This window comes from Vicugna pacos, chromosome 8, assembly GCF_048564905.1.
Source record: "Vicugna pacos chromosome 8, VicPac4, whole genome shotgun sequence".
Classification (NCBI taxonomy): Eukaryota; Metazoa; Chordata; class Mammalia; order Artiodactyla; family Camelidae; genus Vicugna; species Vicugna pacos.
In genome coordinates, this window is record NC_132994.1 from 47,680,607 (window position 1) to 47,697,367 (window position 16,761).

Here is a 16,761-nt window from a genome sequence, read left to right on the forward strand (position 1 = left end):
ACCCTATCTTAATCTTAGTAAAGATTTTTAACAGGTCTAGTAGTTATTATGTAAATGCTATACACATTTAAGGTTGGAATTAAATTTCCCCTAATTCTACTAGTTTAATAACTCAGAACTGTCAAATTTTCTATAGCAGTGCTTTAATAATCTTTTATCTTACCTACTCTAAAACCTCTTTCATCAATAATTAACTGCCCTAATTTGAATACAGTAGGCATCCTAAGTTACTCTATAATTCACTGGAAACTCTTAGTATAATTTTTTCATTTCTACTTTCTAGCTTCTCCCATGCTGTCTGAAAAAAAGAAGTCCAAGGGTCCCCTGCATAGGCATCATATAGAAAAGATTTACTAACTGTAAATTAATCTGACAGACTTTTACATTATTATATACTGAATGTTTTTAAAGTAAACTACAAAGGTAATATTTTAATATTCAATTTTTTGATCCAGTTATAGAAAAATAAGCGAAGTGCCATCTATATTTTATATTTCAATATCTTGTTTTCTTGTTGTTATTATTAAAAATTAATGTGGTTTTAATCCAATGTCTAGACTAAAGTTCTGGATATTATAATGTGCTGGAAAAAGGTCAAGGTACTCTTTTATCTGATAGGATGCTAGATTTCTTTGAAGTGATTTATTTTTCACTCTGTGATATTTATTGTATATAAGTATTCATCCAGAGACACTCAATTTAAGATAATTTGAGGAGGATTTATTTATGATGGAATTGTTTATGAGATGTGGGTCAGATGTAGGAGAAACCACAGTGGATACCTCAGTAACCTGGGGTTAATTAACTGGTAGGCCCTAGCACCACATTTGGTTAAAAAAAGAAAAGAGAAAAAAATGATATCAATAGGCAATAGTATTAAAAAGATAAAGGGACCAAGTGGTCACTGGAACCCAGAAAAAGAGACGAGTGTAGAACATGCCAGCTTGAGAAGAACAGTGATTTTCCACTGGGTGATAGCCCAAATCTATCTCACTCTCCTCCCTGCCCCTGGTCTCTTGCTGAGGCTCTCCATTGGTTGATCCAATTAAATCCAGAGGACTCGAGCCACTTGATGTGATCCATTTAGGCCAGACTCCTGGTTGGAGAGCAGGTCTGAATGAATCAAGTGAAAGGTATTCAGTATAAGCAACGATATTGTCAATAACTCAAAGACTTTAAAATTACCACATCCCTTACAAACTTATATCTCTCATGTATGGTGGTGAATTTAATGTTTTTACTTTCAGAAAAAAAAAACATATATTTTGATTTCCTTCTTCCAATACTACTTGTGAGTTTTTTCTGTGGGTATTTTTATTGGAATTGCATATTAATCAATTGAAGGGATTATTATTTTTACTGTATTAATTTTACCTTCACACTAACATGGTATATCTTTTTATTTAATTAGATTGCCTTTCTGAATCTCAATGATATTTTTTGTTCTCCCAGACACCTTACACATCTTTTGTTATATTTGTCTCCAAGTATTTAATATTTTATGCTATTATCAAAAGTGTCTTCTTTTTAAGCACATTTTCATATTGTTTGTTGTTAGTGTATAAATAGCACTGGCTTTCTATAAAATGATTTTATACACACAGACCTTGCTGTATTCTTCTAAAATTTTAATAATTTTTCTGTAGAATAATTTTTAAGTAGGTAATTATATCATGTGGAGACAGTTATATTAAATTCTTCATTTCCAATGCTTTTGCTTAAAAATTTTTTTTTGTCTTATGGTATTAGCTAGAACCTCTGGTACAATATTGAGAAATAGTGATAATAATTATTACTAAATTGGGGATAAATAAGAACTTTCTTATCTTGATATAGTTTATCCACAAAAGTTATTCATGGCAAGCAGCATACTTAATGGTGATTAATTAAAAATATTCCATTGAAAATCACAACCAAGACATCGAGGATCACATCACTACTTCTATTTAACATTGTAGTGGATGTTATACAGCGAAACAATAAAAGAAAAAATAAATTTAAGTACTGCAATGAAAGCAAAAATGCTCACCATTTTAGATGATATGATTATAGATATGATTAGCTACCCCCCAAATCCTAAAGAATATATATGGATAAATGATCAGCCCTAGTGTTAAGAAAGATTGTTTTATAATAAAAGGATCAACTTAGAATGCATGTCATTACACCAGTAACAAATAAACAATATGATTTAAGAAGATACAAGTTAAACAATGAGATGTATTCAATATCTTGTAATAACCTAAAATGGAAAAGAATCTGAAAAATAATATATATCATACTGAATCACTTAGCTGTGCATCCGAAACTAATACAACATTGTAAATCAACTATACTTCAATAAAAAGAGATACATATTATTATAACTACAAAATATATAACGTATATATCAATAAATCTAATAAGAAATGAACAAGTTTTTGAAGAAAATGATAAGCTTTTATTCAGAACACTTATATAAGGCCTAAGTCAATTAAGAGATTTAATTGACTTAAGTTAATAAATGTTGATAAGAAGACTCAGTATCCTTAACCTATCAATTTTCCCTATTGATTAATTAATAAGTTCAAAGGATATCAGTCAAAGTCCCATAAGCCTATTCTTTGAACTTCAGCAATTTGATTTCTGTTTTCACATGTTAAGCGTCAGGGTCAAGAATAACCATGACATGAAGTGAGTTAACACACACTATGATATATTGACCTTTAAACTATAATACTTAGTATGCTATTGGGTAGGTATGGATCAACCAAAGGAACAAACTTGATGAGTAACAGAGGTGGCATTAAAATCAGCAGGGAAATGACAGATTATTCAATAAATAGAATTAAGACAAATAGTTAATCCCATTGAAACAAAAGAAATTAGATCACTCTTCTGCATCGTAAACAAAAACTACTTGACAATGGATTTATAACTCAAATGTGAAAGGCAAAACACTTCTAAAAGAAAGATTAGGATACTACATTTTTTTTTCAGTCTGGGATAAGGAAGCACTTTTTAAAAATTATGTTCAAAAATTGTATATCATTTATGGGAAGATTAGTACATTAGACTTTATGAAACATAAAGACTTCAGTTCACCAAAAAAAAAACATAAAAATAAGAGTGAAAAGACAAATCACAAACTGGCAGGAGCAACTTCAAATGTATAACAACAGAAGATTAGTTTCCAGACTATTCCAAAGTGTTCCTACAAAGCTTAATTTAAAAATGGACAAAAGATACAATCACAGAAAAGCAAATATGAATGGCTCATAAATACAGGAAACATATTCAATTTTATTAGTAAAATAGGAACCATAAACAAACATAGACTACCATATCATACCCACTATACTTTTAAAATTTTTTAAAAGTCTGATTAAGCTTAATATTGGATATGGGGCAATATGAAGTCTTAGGTATGGGTGGTAAGATTACAAATTGGTGCAATAACTTTGAGAAACAGTGTAATGTCACGTAGAAATGTTGAAGGCATGCAGTTTGTACAATCTGGCACCTCCAGTCATAGGAATAGAATTTCTTACATATTTTCCAGGATGTGTGTTTATAGAGATATTTGTACTATCAAAAACCTAGAAGCTACATGATTTAAATTGTGATATATTTATTCAATGGATTGCTGTAGAGCAGTGAAAATTCATGAACTGTATCCACCAATAAAAACATAGGTGGTTCTCAAGAATATAGTGGTAAGCAAAAGAAGTAAATCACAAAATACATACACAAAAAATTTACACATGTAAGTTTAAAATGGGAAACTAAAGCAATGTATTATTTAGGGATGTCTATATGGAAATGATACTAAAAGAAAGCAAGGAAATGAAAACAAAATTCAGAATAGTGGTTAACTCTGAGTTCAAGAAAAAAAGCAGTTTAGGGGTAGAACTGGATTCAGGAACAGTTGATTTACCTGGATTCTAGTGCTCAAAGCATATCTCCTATTTTTCTTCTCCTGTCTCTCTGCTTCCCTTTGTGTTGGTTTCAAACTCAGTAGGCTTTCCATTTACAGGGACTACCAGCACCTCTAGACTTAGCAACCTCTGGAAAATAAAGACATCTGTTTTCTAGTTCAGGTGACATTTCAAGCATCACTCTCATTGTTCTACATTGGGTCTTGAGTCTACCCTTGCAGTGGTTGTGAAGATGGGCAATACCACTAGCAAGTCTGGGCTATGTGTCACCTGCTCAAGCTTAAGTGACAGGATCAATTCTACCAGTCCACATGGACAGGATGGGAGATTCATGGTCTTCCAAAAGAAAGTCAATGCTCCATTACCAAAGGAATGGGTTACTGATGCTAAGATACTGAAACAATAGATGTATAATTCAGTCTGAAGGTAAACAATGACTCTGTTTCTGAATCAAATACCTAACAATGGCAGTTGATAATGTGGAGAGTCTAAAATGCTTTGATGCTTAGTTAGATTCTGAATGGAAATTAGCAGATGGAGGGAAAGACTACTATCTGTGTATTATAAGAATCACAGCCCCGTGTGATACATGTAAGAAAATGTAACTCAGTTGGAACAAGTGATGGGAACAATTGACACCAAATTATTACTAGGGAGGTTTAGATTTCACGAAAGATCCAAAGGACCTGCAGAGTTCTTGTTACGCATGAAACTTTTACTGCAGAAAGAAAGGAGACATAATTGGATGCTCACAGGTAATAGAACTGAATTCTAGGGGTGAACTTCAGATATCAATTCAGAATTGAAGCGCTGGAGTTGGCACCACCACTACAAGTTGAATTTCTGATAGCATGAGTCTGGGAGTGGATGAAACATGCTGCTAGTCAGAAGGGTCCTGAGTGGAGACTTTCAGAATGAGGGGGCTGGGACCACCCAAGATAGCTGAGTCACACTTCAAGTTTTCTCGCACTCTCTAGTCCATGAATGGCAGGAATAAGACAAAATAGCAATAAATACTTGAAACTTTAACATATAAAGCCCAGAAGTTTGATCAATGGAAATACCACTCACTTATTTAGTTTGGTTGTGGTGATCCATGTATTAGATATAATACTTTTCTCTGCAGATTTCAGGAGTCAGGCAGAACTAGAAATGGATAACTTCATAGCTAACAGTGTGAAGGCTTTGATTGCTTCCTCTAATACTCCCCTGGCTTTAACTCTGGTGGTAGCAGGATAGTTGTCTTGGCTTAAAGCACCACGGGGACCAAATACAGTGACTAAAAGGAAACAAAGTGGTTTGAAGGATCTGAAGAGGGTAGATTAGTCCATTATAAGCTTGTCATCATTTTAATGGTACCAAAACACTTTCAGAGGAGATATGACACATCACAACAATATGCTTTAAACAAAGGGCTTATATTACAGCTCTGTTCATATTTCTACATATTGGATTTGAGGTACAAAATGGGGCAGAGTTGAACTGATCTGCATTGTGGTTGGGGAAAGGGTTGAAGTTCCCTGGGTAGTGGAAAATCTTAGGTGGAGAGATAGAAATCAGTGACACTGAGCATTCTGTAGGGCAGCAAAAATATCATATACATGGCTGAAAAGGAGGCTTGAGAATAGCAAGGTCTACTATGGATTATTTATGTATTTTATTTACATAATCGATGCCTAAGTATATTATTATAAAGCATTTCTTAAATATACAAATATATAAGCTAGAGAGTGAAAGTTTACCTTCACATCTTCCCTTCATTTCATTTTTCAACACGAAGGTGATCATTGCTGGCAGTTTAGTGTGCATACTTGTTGGCCTTTCTTACGAATTTGTATTACAAATATATGGATTAAGAAAATAAAGTATAATGATACTATATGTATAGCCCTGCAAAATGCTTCATTTTAACTTAACAATATGAGTTGGCTGGCTTTCCTTACAAGCCATATGTATTTACCTTATTCTCTGTTGCTGCTTAGTATACTGTACTGTGAATATTACAATGTATTTAGCACATTTATTTTGTGTCTAACTTTTCTTATGAACAGTAATGTAAAATCTTTGTACAAAAAAAAAAACAAACAAAAACACTTTGTACATGTTCCCTTTCATACCTTCGTTTTCTGTGGAATAAATATCCAGAAGTGGGCTATTGATTGTAGTGTATGTTCCTTTATTTTTTTTTCAAACTTTTTTTATTGAGTTATAGTCATTTTACAATGTTGTGTCAAATTCCAGTGTAGAGCACAATTTTTCAGTTGTGTATGTTCCTTTAATTTTTCACTATCTGCCCTTTTACTTTCTAAAATGTCATTATTAACGCATATTCCTACTAACAGTGCATGAGACGACTTGTTTTTCCTTTTTGTCAAAACTAGATATCTTTTTAATTATTGCCAGTATATTATAAAATAACTATATATCATTTTATTTAATATATATATATTTTCCTGATTATTAGTAAAAATTGAACATCTTTTTATGTATCACTTGTACTTGAATTGCCTCTTTATCTCCTTTGCTTTATTTTTCTATTGGATTCAATTTTTTCTACTGAGAATTAAGAGTTTCTTTTTTAATAATCTGGATAGTAAATCTTTCTAGATTCTATTCATAAATATTTTCTCCAGACTGTCTTTTGTCTTTTGACTTTATGATGTTTTGCACACAATTTTTAATTAGTATGCAGACACATTTTTCAGTCATTGTATTTATAGCTGTTAGGCTTTGGATCTAGCTGAGAAAGGTCTTCCTATTACAAAATTGTAATTATATTCTCATGTATAATTTTAATTCAAATACAATTTGGTTTTTATTTTAAACAATTCATTATTTTAAATAAATATGGAAATTATTTTTGTGAATGGCATGATATAGTAATTTAAGTATGTTTTAAGTAAATGAATAACCAGTTACCCTTCTGCACCAGCCTGATAATAGTATTTGTTATTCTCTGTCTTATGGTGATGATGACGATGATTATAACATCTGCTGCTGATGATGAGAAAAGTCTAACCTTTCAGAGGTTGTATATGAATTAAATAATTTAACCCTAAAAATAGGTTCTGTTACTATCCTCATTTTATACATTAGGAAATCAAGGTTCAGTGAGATTAAATCATTTTCTTGAGGTGAGGTGACATTTTAGAGTCAGACTCAGATTTGAACCCAGCTGTGCTGGCTCAGGCACGTGCTCTTAACTATCACGCTGTTTTTTATAAATATTCTAAATTTCAATAATAATAGGTATTTTCTGCATTATCCGCTCTGTTCATTGATCTATTCCTATGCTAATGTATGCTATTTGAATTACAATAAATTTGTCGACTATGCTGATAGGGCATGTCCTCCCTTTAAATCCTTTCTTGTTTACTTAGTTCCATTTTCTCTCTTAGGTAAACTTTAGAATTAGCTTATCAAGTTTTACAGAAATCCTGCAGTGATTATCTGAGTTTACACATTTACTTGGGAAAATTCGTGTCTTTATAATATTAGAGTACTTTTGTATGGGAAGGAACATAATCCATTTGTTGATTCTGATATTTTTAAATGATCCTTAACAATTTGTTGTTGTTGTTGTTATAGAATTGCATTTGTGTTTTGGCTTTATTTTCAGGTATTCCAAAATATTTGTATCTATTGTAAACAGCATACTTTTGAACTGTATTTTCTGATTATTTATTGCTATGTATGAAAACTATAATTAGTTGATTTTCGTCTCTGCCGTGTAGTTGAATAATTAAAGTTTTAATTGTTTTTCATTTACTGTTTTAAATTTCTTGTAGAGATAAAGAATATGAAGGCCTTCTGAATTTCCTTTAGAAATGAAGAACATAAAATTGTTACATAAGTGAATAAACATTCCCTGACTCTACCCTTTAAAGTAACTGGATTTTGTGGATTTTGAGCTAGTCGATGTGGGTGTGAACCAATTATCTTCAGTTGAATGATTTTTTTCTTTGCTGTCTTTTTTTTTTTTCTTTTTTGGCTTTTTCTTTTCCTTTTGCATAAAAAGGTCTAAGAAAAAATGATGTGCCTTTTGACATTATTATGATAATTTTGAATCTTGCTTAAGCAACTACAGAGTACCTGACTCAAAGTGAAAAAAATCAGCATTGTGCAGTGATTTCTTTCATTATGTTTTATCAACCTCAGCACCTTCAAAGGCAAAACAAACAAAAAAACTTTCCTGGACAGAGAATACAGACTTGTGGTTACCAGGGGGGTAGAGGGTGGGAAGGGATAGACTGGGATTTCAAACTTGTAGAATAGATAAACAAGATTACACTGTACAGCACAGAGAAATATACACAAAATGTTATGATAAATCACAGAGAAAAAAATGTGACAATGAGTGTGTATATGTCCATGAATGACTGAAAAATTGTGCTGAACACTGGAATTTGACACAACACTGTAAAATGATTATGAATCAATAAAAAATGTAAAAAAAAAAAACTTTCCTACTGTGAATGTCATTGCTGGCCTGAGGCAACTTCAAGAACATTTTGTTTAAAATACACACACACACACACACACACACATATCCCTCTAAAGTGAGAACAAATCAGCAAAGCAATAAACTAGTGTCAGCCATTCTAGATGAAATGCCCTAGTTTGGCCAAAAGCGTCTTGCCAAGAAAGCACAGAATTAGCATAATCAGCTTTTAGTGGTTTAGAAAAATAAGCTACCTTTGCAGAATGTTTCAAACTCGATAGTGTTTCCTTACATTGTTTTTTAAATCTTTATCACAGAGTGACAGTACTTTAGATCAGAAATGTTCGAGGAAATTAAAGTAACATGTAATGCCTGATAAAAGGAATCTTGACATCACACATTCATGATTGACAGCACTTGTACAGAATATGTGAAAATAATCCAATCACTTGATTTAAAGTCTAAGAACTTAACGTAGGGATCAAGCGTTTGACTAATTCCGTAAACATTTAGTGGATTCCTATTTTAGGATGAGATATATATATATATATATATATTCCTAAAGGAGGAAGTTTTCTGAACTTTGGCAAACCTCTTTCACCCTTCCACACTCCTTTTCTAAAAACATTTTAAAGTAATAAAGGACATTTTACAGTATTCAGGTATATTTTGTAATGTTTTCACATTACTCAGTGTTTATAAAGTTCAAAGGAAACTCAGTAAGATGAAGCTTCCGCTTTCATGTTTTTGTTCTGGAGTATAGCTCATGGATACTTCTAAGAAAACATAAACCGAAGCGAAAATCAAGCTAATGCTGATTTTATGTAGGAGTTAAGGAAACCTTCTGGAGAGGCATTTAGTTAAGGAAAATCTCATGGAAGAGTAAAACTCAAGCTGGCCTTGAAAGAACTGCAGGTTTGACCCATTTATTGAATTCCCCTGGCCGACAGTGATCTATTTCTGCCTTAATCCTGTTTCATTCTTTCCATTTCTCATTGAACTTTTATTAAACTTTTAGCATATGTTATAAGCTTCTTGGGAGCCGGGGCCATACCTTGCTCATAGTTACATTCCTATTGCCTCTGTACCTATTCACAATTCTTTGCTCACAAAAGTTTCCATAAAATTTTGCACCTTTGAATTCTATTGCTATATTATCACAAATGCATGTACTATTCTCCTCACAGAGATCGTTTGGAATGTGTGGGGTAAGAGATTCCTTATTTTTACACATTTCCCAGTGTTTAGAACAGGGTTTGGCAAACTATGAGTGCTCCAAAAATATTCTGAATTGAATGTGGATATTGTGAATGGAAGAGGAGTCTAAGCAAAAGAAATGAAAGGTATAGACTAAGGCAAAGGAGGGGGCCAAAGTAAAAACCATGGAATTTTTCTGTTAATGAGTACCTGGGTGTCTGGCAGTTTTCCAATATCAGTTAGTATTAACTCCATTGTTCCAGTTATTTAATTCAAAATTCTCAACTCTTCTTTCTCCTTGCTCAGTCAGGTAGTCTTAAGCAATCAGGTAGTCTTGTCAGCGGTAAATACAAAATAATTTCTGACTAGACACATTTCTCACCATCCACGTTGTTATTGCCTCAATCCAGAAGAAGATTTCCCCAAAAGGATCTCCCTGCTTCTACTCTGGTTCTCTTTCCTATGTGAGTAATGTCCACATGGTGCCCAGGTAAGTCAGAGCATGTTGCTCCTCTGTTCGACCCTTAAGAGGGCTTGGCATCTCCCCCAAGAGCAAACCCAAGGTACCCGCGCAGCTCACAGAACCGTCCACAATTTCACTCCTCGCTCTCTCTGTGCTGCTCTTGCCCACTCTCCCCTTTCGCACTGGCCTCCTCGCTCTTCCTCAAACACTCCACGCACACTCATGACTAAGGGTGTTTGAAGCATGGTATCCCTTCCATCAAGAATGCTCTTCCCTGAAAGACTCACTTGCCTCCTCTCCGCATCTCTTGTGATCTTTCTTCAAATGTCACCTCTGACTGTCCCAATATTCTGACTTCTTGATACGAACCTGTGCCCAATCAACAGCCCCTATCTCCCTTACTGTGCCTTTTTTTCCTTCATAGAACTTATCTCCTTTTAACATATTTTGTGATAATTGATTTTTTCCTGTCTGCATCCCCACTCTAGAATGGGAACTCCAAGATGCATAGGTAAATAAGAATTCATGGAAGTTTCGAAAGTCAAGACAGTTTTGCTTTGATATACAAAGCAGCAGAGATACAGGATGTGCACTTGAGGGAGGGAGGAGAGGATACCTGCTGTCAGACAGGATAAATCTGAGGAAGACAAAGAGAGTAAGGAAGAGATTGCTGTAATCCTGTCTGAGGTCTTCGGAATCTGGTTTAGGAACATAGAGAAATGAAGAAAAAGTAATGAATTCAAATGCGACAAAAGTGAATCAGCTGACTTAATTATAGTGGAGGGAAGTGGCATTTCACGGACATTCTTAATAATACTGAGATCTTAGCTGGAAGCTGTTGGGCCACTTTCAACAAGAAAGAAGATGGGAAGTTAAGATGGAAGAGATGACACTGTTGTTATGGGGAAGGGTGATAGTTTATAGATAGGTTTTTTTTTCTCAATCACTTTGATCCTACAGTACTCCTAATTGCAGTGATGTTAATTGTAGAGGATGAATGAAAACAAAATTTTTACAGTCATAAAGGACTTTTTCATGCATGTTTTACTTTCATATTTTGTATTGCTTCTCCACACATTAGACAGCTACATTTGACCCTCATACTACTCAGCAGAGGAGTGCGTCTGAACTGCTCCAAGTTAACTTAGGGTTTGTTCCTGCTGGGTCTAAAAAGTCAGGAAACGAATAAAGATAAGTCCCCAGGTTCTCTCTGACCCTATCCCCCTAGCAGTGTCCCCACTGTAGGATTCTTAGGCAGTGCACTGTAATAATAGATCTCAAGATTTCACATTTTTCTATGAGATAGACAGAGTGTGAGAAAAAGGGAGAGAAAGAGGGTGAGAGAGAGAGAAAGAGACTGGAATCTACACTGGTTTAGTATTTTGAGGTTCTGCACTGGAACCATAGTATCTAGGAAATATATATTTATCCCATTAGGCTGATTCTTAAGGGTGGGATCAGGACCACTATAGTTAACAGAATAAAGTTATACCACTCACCTTCTCTCCAAAACCACCGAAGTCCCCTGAGGCAGAATGTCTGGGACAGCTGAGCCACCCAGACTTCAGGACTGAAGTGACGGTCATAAGAGGGACCATCTATTTGCAAAGTGGTGGGCATTACTGGGGAAGCTCAACCTTTCAAGGTTCTATTTGGTCCTAATGGGTCACAAATTTGAACGTGTCCTCCTTAATTTTGCCTTTTGCCATCTTTGCACTTTCTGGGTATTATCAAGTACTGTGGAAGTTAGACTGGAACGGTTTATGGGGTAAGAACTTAAACTGCTCAGCTATACTTCTGAGTGAACAGAATGAATGACCACCTGGATTAGTAAGAATTCCTCTGGTTAAAGTGATGATCACCCAAATCAGATTAGCTGGGGCAAGAACCAGTTGTCAAATGTGATTAAGTAAGTATGCCTAATCATCCCCTGGGGCAGGAACACTGCCAGGACTTTCTATCTCAGCCCCTTGTCTCTGTGTTTCTGCCTTTCAGTTGCGTGTTTTCCTACTCAGAGCCAGTTCCTGCCCTGTTTTCCCAGCCCCTGAATCCCACATCTTAGTGCTCTCACTACTACGGACGGGGTTACTGGCTGGCTTTTCTTTATTCTAGTTTGAAAAAGTCCAGGGAAGGATTCTGAGTTACTCTTTTTAGGTCATAGGCTTATCCTTGGTGTATTCTGCCGAGGTCAAGAGGCCACACATTGGGGCCCTGCATGAAGTAGAGTCTTCTGCTTATTTCACAGATGAGAAAACTGAGGCACAGGGAGGCTGACATGTTACTGAACTAGTACAATACTATTTGATCATTATCTATAGAAGTCACTAAATAAACATCAGTTAAAATTGGACTTGCAATCATGAAAAGTCGTCTGGAAGGAGCCTGAAACAGAAAACAGTATAAACAAAGCGGATAGACAATATTTAACGTGTTATATAGCACCATCTAGTGATCATATAGAGACTTGCATTACTATTCACATTTCACTGCAATAACTGAGGAAGTTTTATTTTGTTTACCGCAATCTTCAAAAGGTACCATAAATTACTACTCAGCCATAAAAACAGACAACATAATGCCATTTAATGCAGCAACACGGATGCTCCTGGAGAATGTCATTCTAAGTGAAGTAATCCAGAAGGAGAAAGAAAAATACCATATGAGATCGCTCATATGTGGAATCTAAAAAACAAAAACAAAAACAAACAAACAAACAAACAAAAAAACCAAAGCGTAAATACAGGACAGAAATAGACTCAGAGACATAGAATACAGACTTGTGGTTGCCAGGAGGGCGGAGGGTGGGAAGGGATAGACTGGGATTTCAAAATTGTAGAATAAATAAGATTATACTGTATAGCAGAGGTAATCACAGAGGGAAAAATGTGATAATGAGTGTGTATATGTCCATGTATGACTGAAAAATTGTGCTGAACACTAGAATTTGACACAACATTGTAAAATGATTATAAATCAATAAAAATGTTTTAAAAAAGTATCATAAGTTAGAAAAATATTCACATTCACAAAAGTATATATTTTAGGGACCCAGTAAGAAAATTGCCCACATTTAAAAGATCATTCCAATTGGTATTCAAGAAACCAGCTTTGTAGTGCTCATACTAACTGAAATTTTTTAAAATTTTGGAATAAATTCTCTTGCAGAAAACAGTCATTTGTTCTCAAATGCAGTATAAAATGAGCCAGATTTCAAGGTTTGTAACAGACAGTCTGGTAAGGGAGACAATCTTCTTTCTGGGAAAAACAGTTGCTACTGTGAATGAAGTAAAAATGCTAAGGACCTTTCTTGAGATGTGTTTGCTTGTCTCAGAGGCTGGCACTGGTGCTACTCTGCAGTTTGTTGCTAGGATAGCACAGAGGGAGCCACAGGGCTCAGAGCTGGCCAGTGAGCTTGGTTCTGAATCCACATGCCCCATGAACCATTTTGATACTGTGCAGCCAATCTGTTCCCTTTTATAAATGTGTGGTTTAAAACAATATGATTCTAGCGTTTATTATTTCTACCTACTATCATACAAGTTTTAGGTAAAGGAAAGCTGATAGCCTTATACAAATGTATTGACCACTTGACTATTTTTAAGATTATATTTAGTTCAACATAATTTGATGATTTTTTGGTAGAAACTGAAGTTTCTATTGCAGAAATGATATTTCATAGTGCATGTGATCAATAAACTTGTCCCTAAAGCATTAGATGTATAACAAGAGATTTTACATACCTTCAGAGAATTCGCCATGCCATGCTCTGTAAGACTGAAATCAGGTAAATATTTATATCTCTCCAGTTATTTGATGATGTCATTCAAATCCAGATATGACCCACCAGGGGAAGAGAAAAAATTATGAGGAAGTAAGTAACTTGACACAATAGTTTCTTCTCTTGAAGCAACAAGATTTCACGATGTGTGGAAATATCATTCTATCGTTCCCTCAGGTTAAAAAAAAAAAGAGCTGCTAGTTCAGCTTGTTCATTAGTCTAATTTTTTCTATTCCTGTATCTACTATCGTTTCTAGGGCTCTGGTAAACTAAGGGTTGATGAAGGCAAGAGATGACCGAGTAAAATTTAAAATCAGACACACTTTTAATATAAATCTCTTTTGCGTGGAAGCAAAAGTTGTCTTTCTTTTTAATGGAGTCTTGAAATATAAAATGTCTATCTGCAGACATTACAATGTTTTATTTGGTATGAATGTGTGGGTAATATATTTTACTATGTATATCTGGGATATTTATTGAAAACATCTGGCTTCCTGATAATTATTTTAAATGTATCACATTAACCACAATTTTTAAAATGTTTCACAAAGGCTATAGAGAAAGCAGGATGTCCTGCAGAATCTCCCTTTTGACCGCATTTCTTCCTTGTAGAGAAATTTGGAGGTGACACAGAAATTGCCTAGGATTCCTTGGGAATCATCACCATATATACACTCAGGGCTCAAAATCTTGGGGAGCCTGAAAAGAGCGGCATTTGGTCACACTCTCCTGACAGCGAAAAGTCTACAAAGAGCACTTCTGTATCCCAGCAGGATGCAGGATTCCTGGCCATCTTATAAGCATGTCCTATAGCCTCGCACAATAAAACGGAGTGAACACTATTATTCACCAGTTCTTCATGATAAGACATCACTTAGCCTGCTCTTCTTGGTGGTGTCCCAGAACAGTTTTGCAAGTTATTCAGTGACACCTATAAGTAAGTCAGCTCACATGCGGCTAGAACAGGATCCAAGCAGTGTGTTTAAGGATGAGAGGGTGGCTGCTCATCTCTGCCACACTGTCGGGGGTCTTTCTCTAAGGTCTGTAGACAGTGCAATTGTCCTTGCCTGGGTCAGCTCATCCCGGCCCCGCCTCTTATCTGAGCTGAAGGTTTAGAAGCACAGCAGCCTCCATGACTCTCCCCGAGGACAGTCTGTAAAAGGAGAGTTTGGTTGGGCTCATCACTACTGCTGACAGGACCCCTGCCTTCAGTGAGTTGGTTTCTGTCTGATAGAAACCAGATGAAACAAGACGTGTTAATTGTCTTTCCCCAGAGCTCGTGCAGGATAATTTGAAGAGGGGAAATGGGGCCCCAGAGGAGGTGTGCTTTAATCCGTTTTGTGAACCAAGTCTCTAGTTCCATGTGGTCGTTTTATCCTCTCCATGTAGGACCATCTCAAGTGAGTTGATTCTCTAAATGGGTCCCTTCTGGTGGAGGTCCTCATACTGATAAACTTCTCCCCTTCCCTCAGTGGGCCTTGTATACAATCAACTCCAAATTGCTATGTTCTCTAGATATATTTCCCACATTTTCGTCAGTCCTTGGGTTCCTCCTGGAAACCCACAGTCCAAAACCTCTGGGAGAAATTGCATATATGTTTGCATACCCCTGCCGTGCTTCCTGCAGGTCCACACTTTTCTACCCCACCTCACTACTCTTTCCCCTCTCCCCCCACATCAGGCACCTGGACGCCTCTCTAAGTGCCATTTACCAAGGGGTAGGAGGCTTCCTCACCCAGGGAGTGTGCAGTGGAGAGCCCAGCTTCTCTGCTAACCTGTTGACCTCACTCTCTGAGCCCGAGGTGACCATGTTTCCTATACCTACTTTTCCTTCCAGGACCACATAGAAGGCAAATCTTAGATACAAAGTCAGCTTCGGAAATGCAGTGTAAAACAGGGGAAGAGGCAGAGAGAATTTAAGCGAAATAACCCCAAGGAGACGTGAAGGGAAGAGGGCCTTCTTGGTTCCACTGGGAATTCCAGGTCCTTAGAAATGGACGAAATGAAACACCTGACAGCCTGAACCCGGGCAGGCTGAGAAGAGGCATGAATCTGGGAAGTAGCAGAGGACACACAGAGTTGAGAGCAGAGGAGAGAAGAGACAGTGGGCCCAGAAAGGACATGTTCTTATTCCCGGCTAACAATAAGGATGGTGGCCATACTGCATAGCCCTGAGACCCCAGATGGAAGACCCCAGGCTCTTTGATGATTTGGGTATAGTTTGATTATGGCAGAAAAAACTGCTTCTGATATTTTACCACTGGTGAAAGATGTATAGGTTGGAACATATGGTTCAAATGTGAATCAAAGCATTGTTATTTGTGTACATCTGTACAACAATGTGTCAATTGTGTGCCATTTTCTAACATGTTTCTAGCATGTTTTCATCAGCCTTAATTCTTTACCATGAGAGATTACTACTAACTCTCACCAGTCCTCTTTTAGACCAACTCTTGCATGCTCTGATTGTCACAAAGCCAGACCACAGGGGATCTCACAGTAATGTCCAAGAGGTAAATGAATGAAAACATACTTCTAGAAGTTCTTGAGCAAAAGAAGTTCCCAGTGACACCTTCATGCTCTGATTTCTCCTGATAGCTGACATACTGGATTCTGTGTGACCTTCTGAATCATCATTTCTCTACATCATAAATTCTACTAGGCTGCTTCACGTGTCCCCTGGACCAAATGTTTTGGGGCAGATTAAAACAGTATCATATTTGAGGAGAAGCTGAGAAATGTGTACCTGAAGATTCGTAGAGGAATCTCCTAGAATTGCTCTATTGCTCAGTCTCCAACTGAAACCCAGTCATCACTCACTTGAAATGAGAAGGACCTCAATACATTCTGCATATCAGTGAATTTCCATACCCCATTTTGAACTTTATTTCCATGTTTAACAATTTTTTTTAATAAAAAAGAATCTTCTTTACAAGTTCATTATTGGTTTCTGCTTTTGGTGACA